Genomic DNA, 23,259 nt, shown 5'->3' with positions numbered 1-23,259 from the left:
TGCTTGCGCCGTGGTGCTAGTTCAACAACAAATATGGAAAGTGTTAATGTACATCAAACTGTGAGAGTACATATAAAGGAGCATGCAACTACAACTTGACTGGGTCAGGTGTCACACCCAATATGCGATACTATCCTACAGAGACTCGAAGGTCCCACCAAGGATAGAACCGCATATTGAAACGCTTTTTCAAGGTGGATATCATTACATCAACATTTCATAATAGATGGGGATACATACAAAAGGCATACAATGCCACACGAATACAACATCATCTTACATAAGAGCACCATCCGACTATGGATGAAACACAAACAGAAACTCAAACGACATCCACCCTGCTAGCCCAGGCTGCCGACCTGGAACCTATCCCCTGATCGAAGAAGAAGCAGAAGAAGAACTCCAAAACAAGCAAACATCGCTCTCGCGTCGTGATCATCGCATAACCTGTACCTGCAACTGTTGTTGTAGTAATCTGTGAGCCACGAGGACTCAGCAATCCCATTACCATGGGTATCAAGACTAGCAAAGCTTAATGGGTACGGAAGGGGTAAAGTGGTGAGGTTGCAGCAACGACTAAGCATGATATAGTGGCTAACATACGCAAATAAGAGCGAGAAGAGAAGCAATGAAACGATCGTGAAGCTAGCAATGATCAAGAAGTGATCCTGAACTCCTACTTATGTCAAACATAAGCCAAAACCGTGTTCACTTCCCGTACTCCACCGAAAAGAGACCATCACGGCTACACACGCGGTTGATGCATTTTAATTCGGATCTTGTGTCAAGTTGTCTACAACCGGACATTAACAAATTCCCATCTGCCACATAATCGCGGGCACGGCTTTCGAAAGATAATACCCTGCAGGGGTGTCCCAACTTAGCCCATGATAAGCTCTCGTGATCAACAAAGGATATTCCTTCTCCCGAAAAGACCCGATCTATCTCGGAATCCCGGTTACAAGACATTTCGACAATGGTAAAACAAGACCAGCAAGACCACCGGATGCGCCGACAATCCCGATAGGAGCTGCACATATCTCGTGCTCAGGGCAACAACGGATAGGTCAGCCTACGAGTAAAACCAACCCTCGAGTTGCCCCAAGGTGGCCCCGCAGTCTGCCCAGTTCGGACCAACACTTAGACAAGCATTGGCCCGGGGGGGGGGGTAAAATAAAGATGACCCTTGGGTTAATTACTCCCAAGCGAAAAGTAGGTGGTGGTGAGGCAAATGGTGAAACCAAGGTTGGGCCTTGCTGGAGGAGTTTTATTCAAAGTGAACTGTCAAGGGGGTCCCATAAATCACCCAACCACGTTAGGGACGCAAAATCCGGGAACATAATACCGATATGACGGAAACTAGGGCGGCAAGAGTGGAACAAAACTCAAGGCATAAGGCCGAGTCTTCTGCCCTTTACTGAGTATATAGATGCATTAATTAAATAAGAGATATTGTGATATCCCAACATAATCCTGTCTACCATGGAGCAATCTTCAACTTCACCTGCAACTAACAACGCTATAAGAGGGGCTGAGCAAAAGCGGTAACATAGCCAAACAATGGTTTGCTAGGAAGGGTGAAAAAGGTTAGAGGCTGACATGGCAATTTGAGAGGCTTGAAGAGCAAAAGATAGGTAGCACAGCAAAGCGATAGAACGAAGCAACTAGCATAGCAATGATAGTAGTGAGATCCAGGGTAGCGGTCATCTTGCCTGAAATCCCGCTAGGAAGAAGAACGAGCCCATGAAGGAGACGAATGGATGAAGCCGAACCAAGCGTAGACGAACGAATCCTCACGATCGCAACGAAACAGGAACTATCGAGAAGAAGCACAACATGGTAAACATACCACACATATACAAGACATGATGCTCAACCAAGCATGATGCATGACAAAGCTACATGGAGCTACTCATGGCAAGAGATGATGCATACAAGAACAACATATCAAAGCAAGTTTAAATGAGGCCGGAAACAACATATAACAATTCGGGTGAGTCCTCATATGCATTTTTCGAAATTGGTCCATATCTGAATAAACCTTATGTTCAAGTTGTTAAACAGCAAGTTAAGATGCACCAAGATTATCTACACGAGATTCTAGTCAAGTTACATATAAAGTTCATTAGATTTGGAGCTACGGCCTAGAAGATATGAGCAAAACAAGTTAAACATGACATTGATGCAAAATGCATACAAACATCAAGCAAACACTCTCAAAACATGGACGAAACATGATAATATGAAACTACATGCAATTCTAAGCAAGTTTCATATAGAGCACACTCAAAACGGAGCAAGGGTTCAACACATACACTCTATACAAGGTTAAAGGGCATGCTGTCCAAAACAGCAACTAGGCATATTCCAAGCACCAAAACAACATGCTACAGTATGACAATATGAAAACAAATGGCATGGGCATGATGTAAAGGTAAAGCATGACAAAACATGAACACTGAGCTATCTCCAAAAATCACTAGAACATGCTCAAAAACACATGGCAAGATTGCAAATAATAACAGTTTCAGACTTGGCAGACAATAACATCGGGTTGCAACATTTAAAGCTATCAAACAACATGATACAGGAAATTATCACATAAACTTAAGGCATGGCATGACACTACTAAATGCATAGAACAAATGTCCTTTACTGACCATGAGCCCAAAAGGATCAGAAGATATGATGGCACCAATGTAAACATGGCAAATGATATGACAGATTCAAACATGGCTGGAACAACGATAAGCAGGCATGTTGGTGAGCTTGTACCACTCACCACAGAGCAATACATGGTATGAAAAGGTGACTAACAGTAAGAAGACATATTTATGAAGCTAAGCATGGCAAGGGCAAGTTCATAGGGTGCATGGATCACTAGCAAAGCTCATGGCAAAACTAAACTTAATGTTAACAGCCTAACAACAACATTATTTAGCAACTTTATAGCATGATAACAACAAGCCACAACAGGCTATAAATGCAAACAGGGCATGTATGGATAGAGCATGACATGTTTAACAAAACATCCATAGTGAACATCTCCAGATTATGCATAAAATTACTTGTAGAAGCACGCTTACATAGAATCATGATATAGCAGATTCAGCCTAGCAAAACAGCAACAACAAGTACCTTACTTCACGAGCTCAATGCACTCACTACAAGATTCACAAAAATACATGGATGGCGCCACTTTAAAGATGGTATGATGTAGTATAAAACACATGTAGAGCTCATGCTCATAGGGGGCACACATTAAACATGGCAAAAATGACAAATGAGCATGTTCTGTTAACAGACAACAGACAACATTATATAGCACTCTTGCAATGATGATTCAGGCATCAAGATGGAGTCAAACAAGCATGGCACAATGGAATGAAATGAATAGCATCTCATTATGAACATTTTGATATAACACACGCACAAAACGGAGCAGCGAGCAACAAGTTATGATGCGATCAACATGGCACGAGAATGCAAAGTTTTCGGGACTTGGACGTTTTTATACCTCCCAGATCTAGGGTTTACCCGGGCATGCAAGATGAGGCGGCAGCGGATCCGGTCAACGGCGACAAGGGAGATAGCCGGGGACGGCCGGCATAAGGGCGAAGCTCCGAGGTGGCGGGGGAAGAGGCGCGCCGGCGGGCGGCGGGGCCGGCGAGGAGGCGACGCTCGACGGGGCGGCGGGGTCGACGAGGGGGCGCTGGCGCTGGAGGCGCGCTCAGCGGCGGGGCACTCGGCGACGGAGGGCGGTGAAGGGTGGCGGGGCGATGTTCGGTCGCCGGCGAGGAGCGGCGCCGGCACGGGAGGCGGATGGCGGCGGGGTCCAGTGAGGGACACGACAGCGCCGGAGATGCGGGCCCGCACGGGCGGCGGCGGGCGGCGGCTCGGGCCCCGCGGACCGGATCTGGGCCCCGCGGGCCCTGGCGGCGGTGGAGGAGAGAGAGGGCGGGCGCGGACGAGGTGGCGCCCTCTGATTCGCCGAGGGACGGCGGCGGACATGTCCGACGCGCGGAGGAAGAAGGGGCTAGGGTTTGGGGTGTTTTCATCCGAGATTTCGGGGGAGAGGGACATATAAATAGGTAGAGGGAGCTAGGAGACTTCAAATGGAGTGCGGGTTTCACCCACACGAGCATGATTGAACGACCGAGAGCATGGAGGGGGTTTGGATGGGTTATGGGCCACTTTGAAGGGGTGTTGAGCTGCAACACACACGAGGCCTTTACAATTCCCTGGTTAACCGTTAGAGGATCAAACGGACTCCAAATGGCACGAAACTTGATGGGCGGTCTACCGGTGGTATACCAAGGCTGCTTGGAAAACCTCAGGCCATTCTGAGAACGTTTAACACCCGCACATGAAAAGAGGCAAAAGGGGGCGTCGGGGGACATAGGAGTGTCGTATTGCAAAACAGACAATGGGGAAAATGCTCGAATGCATGAGACGAACACGTATGAAAAATGAGATGCACATGATGACATGGCAAAATGCAACACACAAGCAAATGACATGGCAATGATGGCGAATAACTGGCGGACACCTGGCGCATCAGATCTGAGGCGTTACAACACTCCTCCACTAACAAGAGATCTCGTCCCGAGATCTTAGGACCGAGTCAGAAGGGAAAAGGGATGAGGTGAAACAAGAACTCAAGAGATGAAGCAAAGAATCGAGAGCACTCGAGAAGAAGAGAGGAACGACGAGAATGACGAGAATCGAAAGCTCACGGAATCAGATAGACTCTGAAACCACTCCCGTTAGAACGAGATAAGAATGAATAAGACTGAAATGATTTAGGCAGCACTCCGACTGAAAATGGTAGGAATAGAACATGAACTAGAGAAGATGGAATGATACTTGATGAAGCCATGACACAAAACCTCCGGAAAGAATTGAAAGAGTTGAATGAAAAGAACGGAGAAGAAAATGACAACTTGTGCCACGAATGAAATTGAAAGCATCTTTAGAAGGAAGGTTTAAACGGAGTTGTTGAGAAAATCAATAACGAAAAGAATAAGCTTGTTGTGGTCTTATAGGTAACATCTCAAGATCATAAGGTGACAACCGGCCACAACGGAAATGATTTGATAGCTGAGAAGAACGAAGAAATGCAAAACTCCACTTCAAAAGAATACGAAGAATTAATTACATTTCGAGATGCGAGAAGAGAAGATACTTGAATTTCTCCAATAAAGTCTTGATGAACTCCTGAAGAATGAATTAAATCATGAAGAACCACCATGAAGAACTCCAGTGACAAAAGGATGATGAGATAGAATGAAGGATGAAAGAATAAGATGAGCCTTGTGATGATTTAGATGGGGGTTCCGACGAAATGACCGAGGAAATTTGAACTCCGGAAAAGAAAAGGTGAAAACACTTCGAACCGAGAATTGAGATGATGAACAAACTCCAAAAGGAAGAGGGTAATCAACTTGCTAAAATAAGAATAATAATTATGTTATGCTTATCCTCCACCAATTAAATTGATGAGAAGCCATTGATTTGCATACTACTTATCCTTGATGAAAAGGATTAAGGGGGGATATAGCACAAAACTTGAGAAAGTCTTCCCGATCCACCGGTAGGATTGAAAAGAACGAAAGGATTAATATGATAATCAAGGAAAAAAGGAATCTGAAGGAACCACGGAAAGAATTAGAAAAATGACTGATGAAAGAGAATGAATCACCGGGAAGAATTAGGAGAAGAAATATGCTAGAGGGGATTTAGATGCAAAAGAACAAAGAGATCATGAGCTGATTAAAGAACACTTGAGCGAAGCACTGGGATAATTGGATAACGGTAGCTAAAATGATGGCCTCCAGTGAAAAGAAACGGGAAAACAACTTCTGACATACTCTGGATGGGTAAGAAAAGGAATATCTGACAAATGGAATAATTCGAGACTGATAACATGAATCTAGAACCACGAATCTTCGGGAGAACAGGCAAGATTTCGAGGAAAAACTCTTCTTTGGTCTTCAAATGATGACGAGAAACACCACCAAAACTCCGATAGACTAAAAACCGAAAAGGTTGAGCCAACAATGAAATGATTTGAAATCGATCTTGGAAAAGCGTCTGACTAATGAAATTCATTCTTACGTCACACTTTGAAAAGAATTTGGGAATAGCTCCAGGAAAATTAGAAGAGTCAGGTAAGATCCTGGGAAAAGACCTATGGGTTAGGGCCCACTTAAGAGATAACACCATTGGAAAGGGATGTTGAATAGATAGATGATGCACCGGAACAAATGAAATATTTGAATGAGGTGACAACCTCGAATTAATTGGAACCCAGACGGATCTCCTGAGATGTCTTCCGAACTCCGGAATGATAAACTAGCGAGAGGCGAACGAGAAGGGAAAACACTTGAGCCGGGGAAAAGAATATAATCACTACCGAAAATTAGAATTGAATCCACCGGAGAAGAAAAAGAGAAGAAGAATGTCAAACAAAAAGAGAATTCACTGGTTGAAACAATTGACGAAAGACTGAAGAGGCTTCACACGAATGAAATTGATGCTCGAAAGAGACTCAGGCTCCGGGGAGAAGAGGGTGGGAGGGCGGGAAAAATAAAGGCACCTGGAAGGGGAAAATCGACAAATAACTTGAAGAGAAAACACAGGTTGAAAGAAAGCAAGGCTTCGCACGAGTAGGATGGATACTCGATTACAGACTCCAGCTCCAAGAAGAAAAGGGTGGGCGGGTGGAAAAAGAAAGCAACTGAGGATTCAACTTGGCAACGATGAAGAGGCTCGAGTCGACTTTACGAGAAATGCACCGGATAAAAGAGCTGAGAACCAACGATCGGAAAACCAACTGCGTGAACCTAAATAAAAATTTGAAGGGGAAGAGGAGTAATTCAAAACACCTACGTCAAGATTCCTCACCAGAGCGACGAAGAGGCTGAGGAGTAAAAAGAAATCCTACTCTACGATATCACTAGACTCTAAAAACAGTTTTCTTCTAGACACGACAACGGCCAAACTACACGATCAATCAAGGGGGCTCCTATGGTCGGTCGAGGCTCTGATACCAACTTGTCACGCCCAATATGCGATACTATCCTAAAGAGACTCGAAGGTCCCACCAAGGATAGAACCGCATATTGAAATGCTTTTGCAAGGTGGATATCATTACATCAACATTTCATAATAGATGGGGATACATACAAAAGGCATACAATGACATACGAATACAACATCATCTTACATAAGAGCACCATCCGACTACGGATGAAACACAAACAAAAACTCAAACAACATCCACCCTGCTAGCCCAGGCTGCCGACCTGGAAGCTACCCCCTGATCAAAGAAGAAGCATAAGAAGAACTCCAAAACAAGCAAACATCGCTCTCGCGTCATGATCATCGCATAACCTGTACCTGCAACTGTTGTTGTAGTAATCTGTGAGCCACGAGGACTCAGCAATCCCATTACCATGGGTATCAAGACTAGCAAAGCTTAATGGGTAAGGAAGGGGTAAAGTGGTGAGGTTGCAGCAGTGACTAAGCATGATATGGTGGCTAACATACGCAAATAAGAGCGAGAAGAGAAGCAATGGAACGGTCGTGAAGCTAGCAATGATTAAGAAGTGATTCTGAACTCCTACTTACGTCAAACATAACCCAAAACTGTGTTCACTTCCCGGACTACGCCGAAAAGAGACCATCACGGCTACACACGCGGTTGATGCGTTTTAATTCGGATCTGTTGTCAAGTTGTCTACAACCGGACATTAATAAATTCCCATCTGCCACATAATCCCGGGCACGGCTTTCGAAAGATAATACCCTGCAGGGGTGTCCCAACTTAGCCCATGATAAGCTCTCGCGATCAATGAAGGATATTCCTTCTCCCGGGAAGACCCGATCAGTCTCGGAATCCCGGTTACAAGACTTTTCGACAATGGTAAAACAAGACCAGCAATACCGCCCGATGCACCGACAATCCCGATAGGAGCTGCACATATCTCGTTCTCAGGGCAACACCGGATAGGTCAGCCTACGAGTAAAACTAGCCCTTGAGTTTCCCCAAGGTGGCCCCGCAGTCTGCCCAGTTCGGACCAATACTTAGACAAGCATTGGCCCGAGGGGGGGGGGCTAAAACAAAGATGACCCTTGGGTTAATTACTCCCAAGGGAAAAGTAGGTGGTGGTGAGGCAAATTGTAAAACCAAGGTTGGGCCTTGCTGGAGGAGTTTTATTCAAAGCGAACTGTCAAGGGGGTCCCATAAATCACCCAACCGCGTTAGGGACGCAAAATCCGGGAACATAATACCGATATGACAGAAACTAGGGCGGCAAGAGTGGAACAAAACACCAGGCATAAGGCCGAGTCTTCCACCCTTCACCAAGTATATAGATGCATTAGTTAAATAAGAGATATTGTGATATCCCAACATAATTCTGTCCACCATGGAGCAATCTTCAACTTCACCTGCAACTAACAACGCTATAAGAGGGGCTGAGCAAAAGCGGTAACATAGCCAAACAACGATTTGCTAGGAAGGGTGAAAAAGGTTAGAGGCTGACATGGCAATTTGGGAGGCTTGAAGAGCAAAAGATAGGTAGTGCAGCAAAGCGATAGAACGAAGCAACTAGCATAGCAATGATAGTAGTGAGATCCAGGGTAGCGGTCATCTTGCCTGAAATCCTGCTAGGAAGAAGAACGAGCCCATGAAGGAGCCGAACAGATGAAGCCGAACCAAGCGTAGACGAACAAATCCTCACGATCGCAACGAAACATGAACTATCAAGAAGAAGCACAACATGGTAAACACACCAGACATATACAAGACATGATGCTCAACCAAGCATGATGCATGACAAAGCTACATGGAGCTACTCATGGCAAGAGATGATGCATACAAGAACAACATATCAAAGCAAGTTTAAATGAGGCCGGAAACAACATATAACAATTCCGGTAAGTCCTCATATGCAAATTTCGAAATTGGTCCAGATCTGAATAAACCTTATGTTCAAGTTGTTAAACAGCAAGTTAAGATGCACCAAGATGATCTACACGAGATTCTAGTCAAGTTACATATAAAGTTCATTAGATTTGGAGCTACGGCCTAGAAGATATGAGCAAAACAAGTTAAACATGGCATTGATGCAAAATGCATACAAACATCAAGCAAACACTCTCAAAACATGGATGCAACATGATAATATGAAACTACATGCAATTCTAAGCAAGTTTCATATAGAGCACACTCAAAACGGAGCAAGGGTTCAACACATACACTCTATACAAGGTTAAAGGGCATGCTGTCCAAAACAGCAACTAGGCATATTCCAAGCACCAAAACAACATTCTACATTACCACAATATGGAAACAAAAGGCATGGACATGATGTACAGATAAAGCATGACAAAACATGAACACTGAGCTATCTCCAGAAATCACTAGAACATGCTCAAAAACACATGGCAAGATTGCAAATAATAACAGTTTCAGACTTGGCAGACAATAACATCAGGTTGCAACGTTTAGAACTATAAAACAACATGCTACAGGAACTTATCATAGAAACTTAAGGCATGGCATGACACATCTAAATGCATAGAACAAATGTCCTTTACTGACCATGAGCCCAAAAGGTACAGAAGATATGATGGCACCCATGTAAACATGGCAAATGATATGACAGATTCAAACATGGCAGGAACAACGATAAGTAGGCATGTTGGTGAGCTTGTACCACTCAACACAGAGCAATACATGGTATGAAAAGGTGATTACCAGTAGTAAGACATATTTATAAAGCTAAGCATGGCAAGGGCAAGTTCATAGGGTGCACGGATCACTAGAAAAGCTCATGGAAAAACTGAACTTAATGTTAACAGGCTGACAACAACATTATTTATCAACTTTAGAGCATGATAACAATAAGCTACAACATGCTATAAATGCAACCAGGGGCATGTATGGATAGAGCATGACATGTTTAACAAAACATCCTTAGTGAACATCTCCAGATTATGCGCAGAATGACTTGTAGCAGCAGATTTACATAGCATCATGATATAGCAGATTCAGCCTAGCAAAACAGCGACAACAAGTACCATACTTCACGAGCTCAATGCACTCACTACAAGACTCACAAAATACATGGATGGCACCACTGTAAAGATGGCATGAGGTAGTATAAAACACATGTACAGCTCATGCTCATAGGAGGCACACATTAAACATGGAAAAAATGACAAATGAGCATGTTCTGTTAACAGACAGCAAACAACATTATATAGCACTCTTGCAACGATGATTTAGGCATCAAGATGAAGTCAAACAAGCATGGCACAATGGAATGAAATGAAGAGCATCTCATTATGAACATTTTGATATAACACACGCATGAAATGGAGCAGCGAGCAACAAGTTATGATGCGATGAACATGGCCCTAGAATGCAAAGTTTTCAGGACTTGGACGTTTTTATACCTCCCAGATCTAGGGTTTACCCGGGCATGCGAGACGAGGCAGCGGATCCGGTCAACGGCGACGAGGGAGATGGTCGGGGGGAGGCCGGGGACGGCCGGCGGAAGGGCGGAGCTCCGAGGTGGCGGGGGAAGAGGCGCGCCGGCGGGCGGCGGGGCCGGCGAGGAGACAACACTCGACGGGGCGGCAGGGTCGATGAGGGGGCGCCGGCGCTGGAGGCGCGCTCGGTGGCGTGGCGCTCGGCGGCGGAGGGCGGCGAAGGGCGGCGGGGCGACGTCCGGTCACCGGCGAGGAGCGGCGCCGGCATGGGAGGCAGACGGCGGCGGGGTCCGGCGAAGGACGCAGTGGCGCGGGAGATGCGGGCCCGCACCAGCGGCGGCGGGCGGCGGCTCAAGCCCACCGGGCCGGATCTGGGGCCCGTGGGCCCTGGCGGCGGCGGAGGAGAGAGACGGCGGGCGCGGACGAGGTGGTGCCCTCTGATTCGCCGAGGGACGGCGGCGGATGTGTCCGGCACCGGGCGGATGTGTCCGGCGCGCGGAGGAAGAAGGGGCTAGGGTTTGGGGTGTTTTCATCCGAGATTTTGGGGGAGAGGGACATATAAATAGGTAGAGGGAGCTAGGAGACTTCAAATGGAGTGCGGATTTCACCCACACGAGCATGATTGAACGACCGAGAGCATGGAGGGGGTTTGGATGGGTTATGGGCCACTTTGAAGGGGTGTTGAGCTGCAACACACACGAGGCCTTTACGGTTCCCCGGTTAACCGTTGGAGTATCAAATGGACTCCAAATGGCACGAAACTTGACAGGCGGTCTACCGGTGGTATACCAAGGCCGCTTGGCAAACCTCGGGCCATTCCGAGAACGTTTAACACCCGCACATGAAAAGAGGAAAAAGGGGGCGTCGGGTGACATAGGAGTGTCAGATTGCAAAACGGACAACGGGGAAAATGCTCGGATGCATGAGACGAACACGTATGCAAAATGAGATGCACATGATGACATGGAAAAATGCAACACGCAAGCAAATGACATGGCAATGACGGCGAATAATTGGCGGACACCTGGCGCATCGGATCAGGGGCGTTACATCAGGTACCATCTTGGTGTTGATGCTCATGAGGTTCATCTGATCTTGCCAAGTCCTATTGTGTCAGTAGTGCTTCGGAAGTAGTGTTTGTTGTGAAGGTAGCTTGGGAACGGGCTAGTTCCGGAGCAAACGAACGAGTAACTCATTGATATGCTGGTATAGTTGAAGCGGATGCTGCAGATGGTGGAGCAGGTGATACTGTGTTTGTAGATTTAGCCGGTGGACTTGGACCTTCTACTGCACTATAAGTACCAGCAGAATCTCGACGGCAAATCCGTTTCCGTTTCACCCGACGAGTAACACCACTCCCTACTATATTATTTTCCTTGCTCTTTTTTGACTTTGCCATGTCAAGCCGTACCCACAACACAAAAGAATAAAATCGCTCTTCAGAACTCATTGATGCATGATACAGACAAGCAATACTTTGATTTAAGACAACGATTGAGGATGGAATATGTAAGAAAAATAGGACGACATGACATATTCACAGCTACGACGTGTAAACTAAGCAGAAGGATATTCAAGAAAATAGAAGTAATGCAAGTTTGACACCATATGAAAGATGCAACCAATATTACTCTGCCAAGTTAAAAGTGTCTTGTCATAAGTGGAAATTCGAAAAATTAGAAGCAGTACAACATAGAAATCAATGCAAGATGCAACCACTATCAAACTGCCATGTTAAAAGCGTCCAGTCATGTGTGACTGATGCAGGATACACAATAGCAGTACTTTGATGTAAGAACATGGTATGATAGATAGATGTAGTGTATTCTAGACACAGAAAGCCATGTCATATGCACATGTATAATGTATAAACTCAGGAGGTGCAATTTAATCAAAATAGAAGAAATACAGGCTAGACAACATATGCAACATGAAACCAATTATCACACTGTCAACTTAGAGCAAGCACCTGAGATGGTGGAGTATGGGAGATTAACTCATCATGTAGACTTGGGACTTCAACTTCATTAGCAGTAGCAGTGGAAAATCTAGAGAGTCTCTGTTTGCGTCAGTGCGGAGGACCACCAACATCCCCTAACTTACTCTTTTCCTTCCTATTTTCTGATACTGCCTTATGAAGTCAAAACCACAAGAAGATGAATAAAATTAGCTCTGCATAACTGGTTGATGCATGATATAGACGAACACTACTTTGATGTAAGGCAAGCGCAAGATAGAAGGATGGAATATATACAAAAATATATAGTGTTTCAAATTCACATGTACGATAGGAGGCTGAAATATGTATGAAAAAACAGTAAGCAGAAGGCATTTCAACAAAATTAGAAGAAATGAAAGCTAGGAACCATATGAACATGCAACCAATATCACTCTATTAGGTAAGAAGTGTCTAGTCATAAGTGCCATTTCAAGAAATTAGAAGTAGTACAAGCTAGAAGACAATGCAAGATGCAACCTACGTCACAATCCCAAGTTAAGTCTATCTTATGGGTAAGTGACCGTTGCAGGTATAAGTGGTAAGCTACGCAGATGCAATCAGAAGCAATACAAACTAGACATCATACGGAAAACGCAACCACATATAACAGTTCCAATTTAGAGCAAGCACATGTGATGGTGGAGTAGGGGAGATGTGCTCATCATGTACTCGTATGTTCTAGAAACAGGAACACGTGTCATATTCATAGGCATTATGTGTAAAGTAAGCAGATGCAATTCAACAAAGTTAGAAGCAATACAAGCTAGACATCATACGCAACATGCAACCACATATAATTGTGCCAAGTTAGAGCAAGCACCTGTGATGGTGGAGTAGGGGAGATGTGCTCATCATCAACACAACTACGTTGACTGTGCAGCCTTGTGTTGTCTTGGGAATATTGTTGGGAGGATGACGGAGTAGAATCTGTAGAGACCCCCTATTTGAGTTGCTCCAAAGGACCACCATCATCCACTGCCGGACTAATTTCCTTCAACTGTAATGATTTTGCATTGTGAAGTCAAACCGATAAGAATAAGGAATATAATTCGCTCTTCAGAACTCATTCATGCATGATACCGATGAACACTACTCAGATGAAATGCAAACACATGATGCGAGGATGGAATATGTATGAAAAACAAGATGTCATGACATATTCACACCTATGATGTGGTAACTAAGCAGAAGGCATTTCAACAAATTAGAAGCACTGCAAGCTAGGCACCACATGAAAGATGCAACCAATATCACTTTGCCAAGTTCAAACTATATGGCGTTTCAACAAATTAGAAGCAGTACATGCTAGAAATCATATGCAAGACACAACCAATATCACAGTGGTGACTTAAAGGTGCCTTATCATAAGTGACTGATGCGGGATATGCAAGAACAGTAGTCTGATGTAAGAACATTGTGTGATCAGATATAGTATGTTCTAGAAACAGGAACACATGTCATATTCACAGGCATTATGTGTAAAGTAAGCAGATGCAATTCAACAAAGTTAGAAGCAATAGAAGTTAGACATCATACGCAACATGCAACCACATATAATAGTGCCAAGTTAGAGCAAGCACATGTGATGGTGGAGTAGGGGAGATGTGCTCATCATCTACGCAGCTAAGTTGACTGTTTAGCCTTGCGTTGTCTTGCGAATCTTGTTGGGAGGATGGCAGAGTAAAATCTGTAGAGAACCTCCATTTCAGTTGCTTGGAAGGACCACCATCATCCAATGCCTTGCCAATTTCCTTCAGCTTTATTGATTTTGCATTGCGAGGTCAAACCGAGAAGAAAAAGGAATATAATTCGCTCTTCAGAACTCATTCATGCATGATACTGACGAACACTACTCTGATGAAAGTCAAAGTGATGATACGAGGATGGAATATGTACAAAAAAAATGGACGACTTGACATATTCACACCTATGATGTGGTAACTAAGCAGAAGGCACTTCAACAATTTAGAAGCACTGCAAACTAGAGACCATATGGAAGGTGCAATCAATATCACTCTTCCAAGTTAAAACTATCTCGTCATAGGTGGCGTTCATCAAACTAGAAGCAATATATGCTAGAAATCATATTCAAGACGCAAACCAATATCACACTGCCAACTTAAAGGTGTCCCATCATAAGTGACTGATGCAGGATACACAAGAAGAGTAGTTTCATGTAAGAACATGGTGTGATAGACAAATATAGTATGTACCAAAAACAGGAAAGCATGTCATATTCACAAGTATCATGTGTAAGCTAAGCAGATGCAGTTTACACTAATTAGGAAGCAGTACAAGCTAGACACCATATTTTTTTCTGAAAAGGGGGGACTCCCGGGCCTCTGCATCAGAAGGATGCATAAGGCCAGCTTTATAAATAAGCAAATAGGTTCAGCTAGACACCATATGCAACATGCAACCATATATCACACTGCCAAGTTAGAGCAAGCACCTTGGATGGTGGAGTAGGGGAGCGGAGACTTGGACCTTGTAATGCACTATTATTACAAGGAGAATCAGTACAGATGCTCTGTTTATGTTGCTGCAGAGGACCACCATCTCGCCTTCCTTACTCTTTTCCTTCCTCTTTCTTGATTTTGCCTTGTCAAGTCAAACCCACAAGAAAAAGGAATAAAATTTTCTCTTCAGAACTCATTGATGCATGATACTGACGAACACTACTTTCATGTAAGGCAGCCACATGATAGGAGGATGGAATATGTATGAAAAATAGGACGGCGTGACATATTGACATGTATGATGTATAAAGTGTAAACTAAGCACAAGGTACATGAACTTGTTAGAATCAATGCAAGCTAGAAACCATATGAAATATGAAACCAATATCACTCTGCCAAATTAAAAGGGTGCCCTAACAAATGTATTTGACCAAATTAGAAGTAATACATGACAACAGGCTAGAAATAATATGCAATACGAAACGAATAAAGGTGACTCGTCGTAAGTGATTGATGCAGAATACAGAAGACAGGTAGTTTCATGTAAGAATAAGGTTAACACATAGATGTAGTATGTACCAAAAATAGGAAGGCATGTCATATTCACAGGTATAATGTGTAAACTAAGCAGATGCAATTTACCCTAATTAGAAGCATTACAAGCTAGACACTTCATGCAACATGCAACCACATATCATACTGCGAAGTTAGAGCAAGCACATGTGATGGTGGTGTAGGGGAAGTGCGGTCTTCAAGTACAAAGCAACGCTCAATATCTTCATTTAGGCTTGCTGTTTCTTGAGAATCATGTGGAGAGGATGAAATTGCATTCTTTATAAGAGTAGCGTGTCTCATATTAACCCGGGCGTGAGCGTCTCATCATAAGCGATAGATGCAGGATACACAAGAACAGTAGTTTGATTTAAGAACATAGTGTGATAGGCAGATGTAGTACATACCAAAAACAGGAAGGCGTGTCATATTCACATGTATAATGTGTAAGCTAAGGAGATGCAATTTAACAAATTAGGAGCAATACAAGCTAGGCACCATAAGCAACATGCAACCAGATATCTCACTGCCATGTTAGAGCAAGCACCATGGGTTGTGGAGTAGGGGAGATGAGATTTGGAACTAGCACTGCAGTACGAGTAGCAGGAGAATCTGCAGAGATCATTTGTTTTGGTTGCTCCAGAGGACCACCATCATTCCATGCCTTCATCCTTTCAGATTTTGCCTTTTCGAGTAAACACACAAGAAAAAGGAATGAAATTCGCACTTCCAAATTCGTTGATGCATCATACTAACGAACACAACTTTTATGTATGGAAACCACATTGTAGGAGGATGGAATATGTATGAAAAATGCTAAGCAGAAGGCATTTCAACAAATTGGAAGCAATGCAATCTAGACAGCATATGAAAGATCCAACCAAAATCACTCTACCAAGTTAGACGTGTCTCATTATCAGTGGCACTTCAACAAATTAGAGGAAATACATGTTTGAAATGATATGCAAGATGCAACCAATATTACACTGTCAACTTGAAGGTGTATCATCAGAAGTGATTGATGAGGGATACATAAGAAAAGTAGTTTCATGTAAGAACATGGTTAATAGAAAGACGTAGTATGTACCAAAAACAGGAAGGCATGTCATATTCACAGGTATAATGTGTTAACTAAGCAGATGCAATTTACCCTAATTAGAAGCATTACAAGGTAGACACCATATGCAACATGCAACCACATATCAAACTGCCAAGTAAGAGCAAGCACCTGCGATGGTGGTGTGGGGGAATTGCAGTCATCAACTAGAGAGCTACGTTGACTATCTTCATTTAGCCTTGATGTTTCTTGAGAATCATGTGGGGAGGATGACATTGCACTCTTTAAACGAGTAGGGTGTATCACAGTAACCCACTGGGGTGACTGTCTCATCATAAATGATTAACGAGGGATACAAAAGAGCATTAGTTTGATGTACGAACATGGTTCATAGACATATGTAGTATGTATCAAAAATAGGAAGGCATGTCATCATCAAAGGAATAATGTGTAAAGTAAGCAGATGCAATTTAACCAAATTGGAAGCAATACAAGCTAGACACCATATGCAACATGCAACCACATTTGACAGCACGAAGTTAAAGCAAGCACCTGGGATGGTTGTGTGTGGCAATTGAGATCATCAACCGCAGAGCTACGTTTACTTCTCCAACTTCTGACACTGCACCCTTTAGAGCGCTGAAACGCTTAGTGCTTATCTTGGAATTACACTACAGCGACTTCTGTCTTTTCTTTTCTGCATTCATCAACACCACGTCAGAGTCTGAAATACCCATGCATAAAAAACAATAGTGTGAGTATGGGTGAAGTGTGTGCACAATTAGTACAGTGTAAAGGTAGCACATAGCAAGTCGATGAGAATTAAATGACGGGAGACATATGATAGCTCTACAACATGCATGGAACACTAAATTACTACAGGATCCTATGAAAATAATAGTCAACTGAAAACAAATGGGTCAGTCCATTTTTTCTGTACCGTTCGATGTACAAAGAATGGGCAGATCGCCTTCATCTACCTCCAGCCAGTCAGTGTTGACGATCTTCCTCGAAACGCCAGCGACCACCGGCCTAGTCCCCTGCCTGCGCCCTCCCCTCGACCTCACCGCATTGTCGTGCTTGGCACAGCCCCCCGGCCATCCATTCAAGCCCCGCCGACCTCCAGATTGGGTGCAACCAGCTTCTGCGCCCCACACCCCTATGATAGACAATGATGTACCGTTTCCTCGGCGAACAGGCGGACTAGTTGCTCCGCGCGCCTAAGCGGGTGGTGCTTCTTTTAATTGCGGTTCGACTGACCCTGAATTGAAATCCAGGCGGGCTACTGACCTCTAGCAAAGGTGAGATAGTAAAGGGAGGAAACATCATGTATTTAGTATCACGAAGAAGATGCAGTAAGAAGTGCTCAACTAGTTTATTTCGTGGGATGAATACGGTGTGAGCAGAGACGTAAGATTTGCACGAATAAGGGAAGAGGAATACCTCGTTCTGCTGGCAGTGTTGTGTCCTCCTTCTGTTTTGCTAATGATCTTCTTGTGGTTCGCTAGAAATGAGAAATTGTGGAGGACGGTGGAGCCTTGTGCGAACCCATGGCCAAGTTGTTGAGTGTGGTGCGGTGGCCATCTGTCGGCAGCGGGCAACCAGATTCAAGGCGGTGAATGACGGTGTAGCGGGAACAGCTCCGGTGCGGTGGATGGTTGCGACAGTGGAGCGGCAGCAGTGAGGTGCATGACAGTGTGGTCAGAGCGGTTGTGGTACGGTGCACGTCGGCATCGGCATCGTGGAGGCAGCTCTGCCTCGGCTTCAGCTGCCAAGTCCTTGAGGACGTTGCGGTTGCTATTGCGGTTGTGTTGGACGACGACGTCGGGGTACCGGCTCCGGCGTGATGGAGGAGGGCGGCAGTGGATTGGGCGCTATGGGGTGGAGGATGGAGGAGGCTGGGGTTTCGCGGCTGGTGGAGAGGGTGTTTTGGCTCCCACAGAGTATGAATGGGGAAACGGAGGGAGGCGGGGAACTAAGAGGGAATGATGGTTCGGTTTGAGATGCGCTTGTTTGAAATTTGGGGAAATTTACAAACTTTGCCCCCATCTAAAATTTTGGACATATTGCGGATTGGGGGTAGGACAGTAATCTCAGGTGTCCCAAATGTGGGCGGGATACATTTCGATCAAGCGCATGGGTGTTTAGGCACCCACGGCGTATGAATGCTTCTCGGAGGCGGTTGAGACTAGCGTCTTGGTGAAGTTACAAACCTACCTCGGTTTAGACCTTTGGACATCGGGCCGATAGGCTACACGGGCCAGAGTCAGGACAGTAATTTCCTACCACCAAACATTAGTCTCACGCGGTTTCAGGTGACCAGAGGCCTATTTGGCGCTTCGTTCAATATTTGGGAGCAGAAGCATTAACATTTTCGGTTCTCTTGAACTGAACTTTCAGGAATTGTCAAACTTCACAAATCTTTACTCTTGAAAATCCTAAATTTATGATTATTTTGGAATGGAGGGGGTACATTTGAATATACATTGTACACGAGTATATATTAAAAAATATGCAACTTACCTCAGCTCATGCATGGTTCCAGTATAATCTCCTTGGTTGCAAAAAAAAAGTTAGACATGCGTATTAATATATATATATAGCATGTTCAAACGCACAACAAAGATTGATGCCCCCTTTTACATCTGATTTACAAATGCCATTATCTCGGGTTCAAATAGATGAATGCACTTCCTATGAATTTGAATCTTCGAAACCCCCTTTATGTTGAATTCGACATGTATTCTATTTCGTAGCTAGCAATTTGGAATGAATCCATGCAAGTGACAAATGTATAAAGTGCTTGACACTAACAACATGGAGTGCACTAATTAATGTTTATATATGAATTGCAAAAGCATCCATTGCCTGTATTTCAAACTGCTCTCACTCTATGGATCAATAATATGAAATAAACACACGCACATGCTGGAATTCAATAGAGTATGGGTGTCTGATAGACCAATTTTCGTCCATACGCAATTTGCAAAATTCATGATCTCATCCAAAAATAATAATGCCATTTATATTTTAATTTAATGCGTAGAACCTCCTTTTACACGTAGATGCACTATGCCTCGGCCCGTTCTCACAAGCACGCTATATATCTCTCTATCTAATGCATAAGTGCACACACTTTATATGCATCGGCATTTCTCTTTCACACATGCTCACAATCTCTCTTGGGGCGTCGGGGTGTCTCACACACATGCTCTCTCTGTATCTCTCTCTCTCTCTCTCTCTCTCTCTCTCTCTCTCTTTCTCTCTCTCTCTCTCTTTCTGACTACTATGTACCACTCTTTTCACTAATCTCAGTTGGAAAACACTATTTCTCTCACATGCATATATACACACGCACGATCTCTACTAGCCCTCTATATGCACATATATGTGCCTACGTGTCTCCCGCATGCACATTATCTTTAGGCCTCTCTCGCACACATTGCCCCCCCCCCCCCAGAAACACCTCTCTCTTAGTAATTGGCAGATATGATTCCATCATATCATTCGGTAGGATATCCCTGACTGTTAGGCTCGATGGTAATACGATGCAAAGTTTTACCCTAGTTCGGAACCTTGCAATTGAGGAAAAAGCCTACTCCTAGTACTGTATATTAGTGATAGGGGTGTGTAAAAACTACACGTGAATACCAGGCATTGTGCGTGTGTGTATACGATCGACGAACTAGCCCACAAGCTTCTATAAGATACTGGGGGCCTAGGGTTACAAATCATATATAGTCGGCTTATCACTAGTGGGGATAGAGTCCTCCGCGACTCTGGTAGCTTCGTGTTGTACGCTGAGTCCTCCACATGGGTCTTCGTATAACGCGTCTCGGTCCAACCTATATGTGGCACCGGATGGAACCGACCCATGAGTCCTCATGTTGACCCACCACAACTAGAAATGATGTGCACACCACACCATACACGTAATCGACCACTAAGAAAATAAGCATATACAATAGTACAATGTTATACATGAAAGTTAATTGCATGGTGCATCCAAAAATATTTGTTCTACATTGTGAATGTTTATATATTCTCCTAAAATATTAGTCATGGGAAAGAGAAACAAAGGGCATATCTATCCTTGTCTCCACGGGACACCCCCTCTTTCTACACCACTTTCACGTACGCACACAAACTATCTCTCGGCCCTCTAAAAGTATGCATGCCCACGACACATTCACGCGTGACGGACAATGTATTTCAAGCTAAAGCACTATACAGTCACTGGACTTCAGAATATGCTCATTACGGTCACCGTATACATTCTTGTGCTGATCATACGGTATCTAGCTCACGATACGTCTCCATATTTTCTTAATGACACTGACGAACTTTGCATTTGATGTGTGCTCCGTATTTTGTTGATGACAGTTACGGTCATTTTATTTGAAGCAAAAGCATGATATGGTCACTGGACTTCAGAATAAGCTCATCACGGTCACCACATACATTTTGTCGTGCTAACCAGCATGTGGTTGGATGGTTAGGAGGACTGTGGTTTCTCGAGCCCACCAGGGTTAAAGTCCCGCTTCTCGCATTGATCATGTGTTAATTTCAGTATTTTTCGGCGATGTGCGTTCTGTGAGAGGAGACGTTCCACTCAATTACGAGGCACCTATGGTTACTTCGTAAAATCTCAAGATCATATGCTGGCTCACTCTCTCGAAGGTGCTCATAGGGGTAGGGTCTACGTGTGTGTGCTTATAGCGGTGAGTGCTTGCGCGTATATATGAGTCCTTGCGTCTGTATCGTGTTAAAAGAATACTCCCTCTGTTCCTAAATATAAGTCTTTGTAGAGATTTCACTATGGACTACATACAGAGCAAAATGAGTGAATCTGCACTTTAAAATACATCTATATACATCTGTAGGTGGTCCATAGTAGAATATCTACAAAGACTTATAATTAGGAACGGAGGGAGTACATGTCATGATTATACGGTCATTGGCTCACCCGTACAACTCCGTATTTTGTTGATGACACAATCAATTGACCATTCAAACGTTCCACGTGGCGCAACTAGTGTTGCACCAGCGGGGTGCGTAACCGTGGGGCCTACCTGTCAGCCCGTATATGAAAGAAATAAATGGTAGTTTGAGTCTGTACTGTGTTAATAAAATAATCCCTCCATTCCTAAATATTTGTCTTTCTAGAGATTACAACAAATCACTACATACAAAGCAAAATAAGCGAATCTACACTCTAAAATATGTCTACATATATCCGTATGTTCTAACCATTTGAAATGTCTAGAAAAACAAATAATTGGGAACGGAGGGAGTACATTTTAGGGTGATTATATGGTCACTGGCTCACCATACAGCTCCGTAATTTGTTAATGACACAATCAATTGACTAGTCAAACAGTCCACATTCAGCAGCGCACATTACCATAGGGCCCACCCGTCAGGGCGTATATGAAGGACAGAAATGGTAATAAATTAGTGGTCGGTGGGTATTCGAAGTTGTGAGACCTCTGGTTGGCAGACGCCGACGGTGGGGGCGGGGTGTTGATTGGGCGGTGGGGTGGGGATCGCTGGTGAAAAAGCTCGGCTCGGCGGGGGGGGGGGGGGGGGGGTCGGCTAGAGGGATGGCCGGTGCAGCAGCGGACCGACGGTGGGGCATGGTTTCAAGGCGGCGTGGCGGTGCGGGCCAGCCGCCGGTGGTGGCTGGCGGCTCGGGGGGGGGAGTTTGATGATAAACTGCAAGCCCTTGATTTCATATCCAGCGACTAGAAAATCTAATGACCAGAGATGAAAAAGTCAGTCGACTGACGTGTAGCCTCACCCCGCACGTACACATGCACACACGCAAGACACGCACGCATGAAGGCGTGCAACACTGACATGTACACATAACGAACACATGCACACATGCAAGCGTGCAACACTGACACGTATACATGCACTCACAAACACACGCATGTACACACACATGCATGAAATGTTGAAACGTACCCTTGCACGCACGCAACACTCGGACGCCTGCATGCATACAACACACAACGCAAGACACACACTCAACCTATACGTGCATGCACCCTTTGTTAATGACAAGGATTGTTACGGGTATTAATCAATCTTATCTGTGATATACAGAACATTGATGTTTGCAGCGGTCTTTATGAATCACAACGTATGGAACGGGCTATCAACAGGCTTATCTACATGAAAAATATAACGTCACACTCAATGAACAATCATCGGGTTATGAAATGCCCGCTTCTGACCGCCCTGGCCCACCAAAGGTTCCTCTGCTGTGTGCTGCCTGCGTTGGGTCACTGACATGTAGGCCATGTACCCAAAGAGCCCACACGTCAGTGGAAGAACAACGCGGTGTCCTACGTCAGAGTCCAGGGCGCCACTCGCTGCACGCCCGGCTGAACACACGTCCTTGCCGCATTCAAACGCCTCCATGAAACCCGCACGTGTGGAAGCTGAGAAACCCACTCTGGACACACGTCCGTTCATGACCGGGCCGACATTAAATGCAACGCCGGCCGAGCTCCTCCCGTCTGCCGTCTATTTAATCTCCTATTTAAACGAGGCCAAACACCGGCCAAGAATCGCACACCTCTGCTGCTCCCCCATCTGTTGGAAATATGCCCTAGAGGCAATAATAAAATGGTTATTATTATATTTCCTTGTTCATGATAATTGTCTATTGTTCATGCTAT

The sequence above is a fragment of the Triticum aestivum genome, chromosome 4B, assembly GCF_018294505.1.
Source record: "Triticum aestivum cultivar Chinese Spring chromosome 4B, IWGSC CS RefSeq v2.1, whole genome shotgun sequence".
In the NCBI taxonomy this organism is placed as follows: Eukaryota; Viridiplantae; Streptophyta; class Magnoliopsida; order Poales; family Poaceae; genus Triticum; species Triticum aestivum.
Note: the sequence above shows the minus strand (reverse complement) of the source record.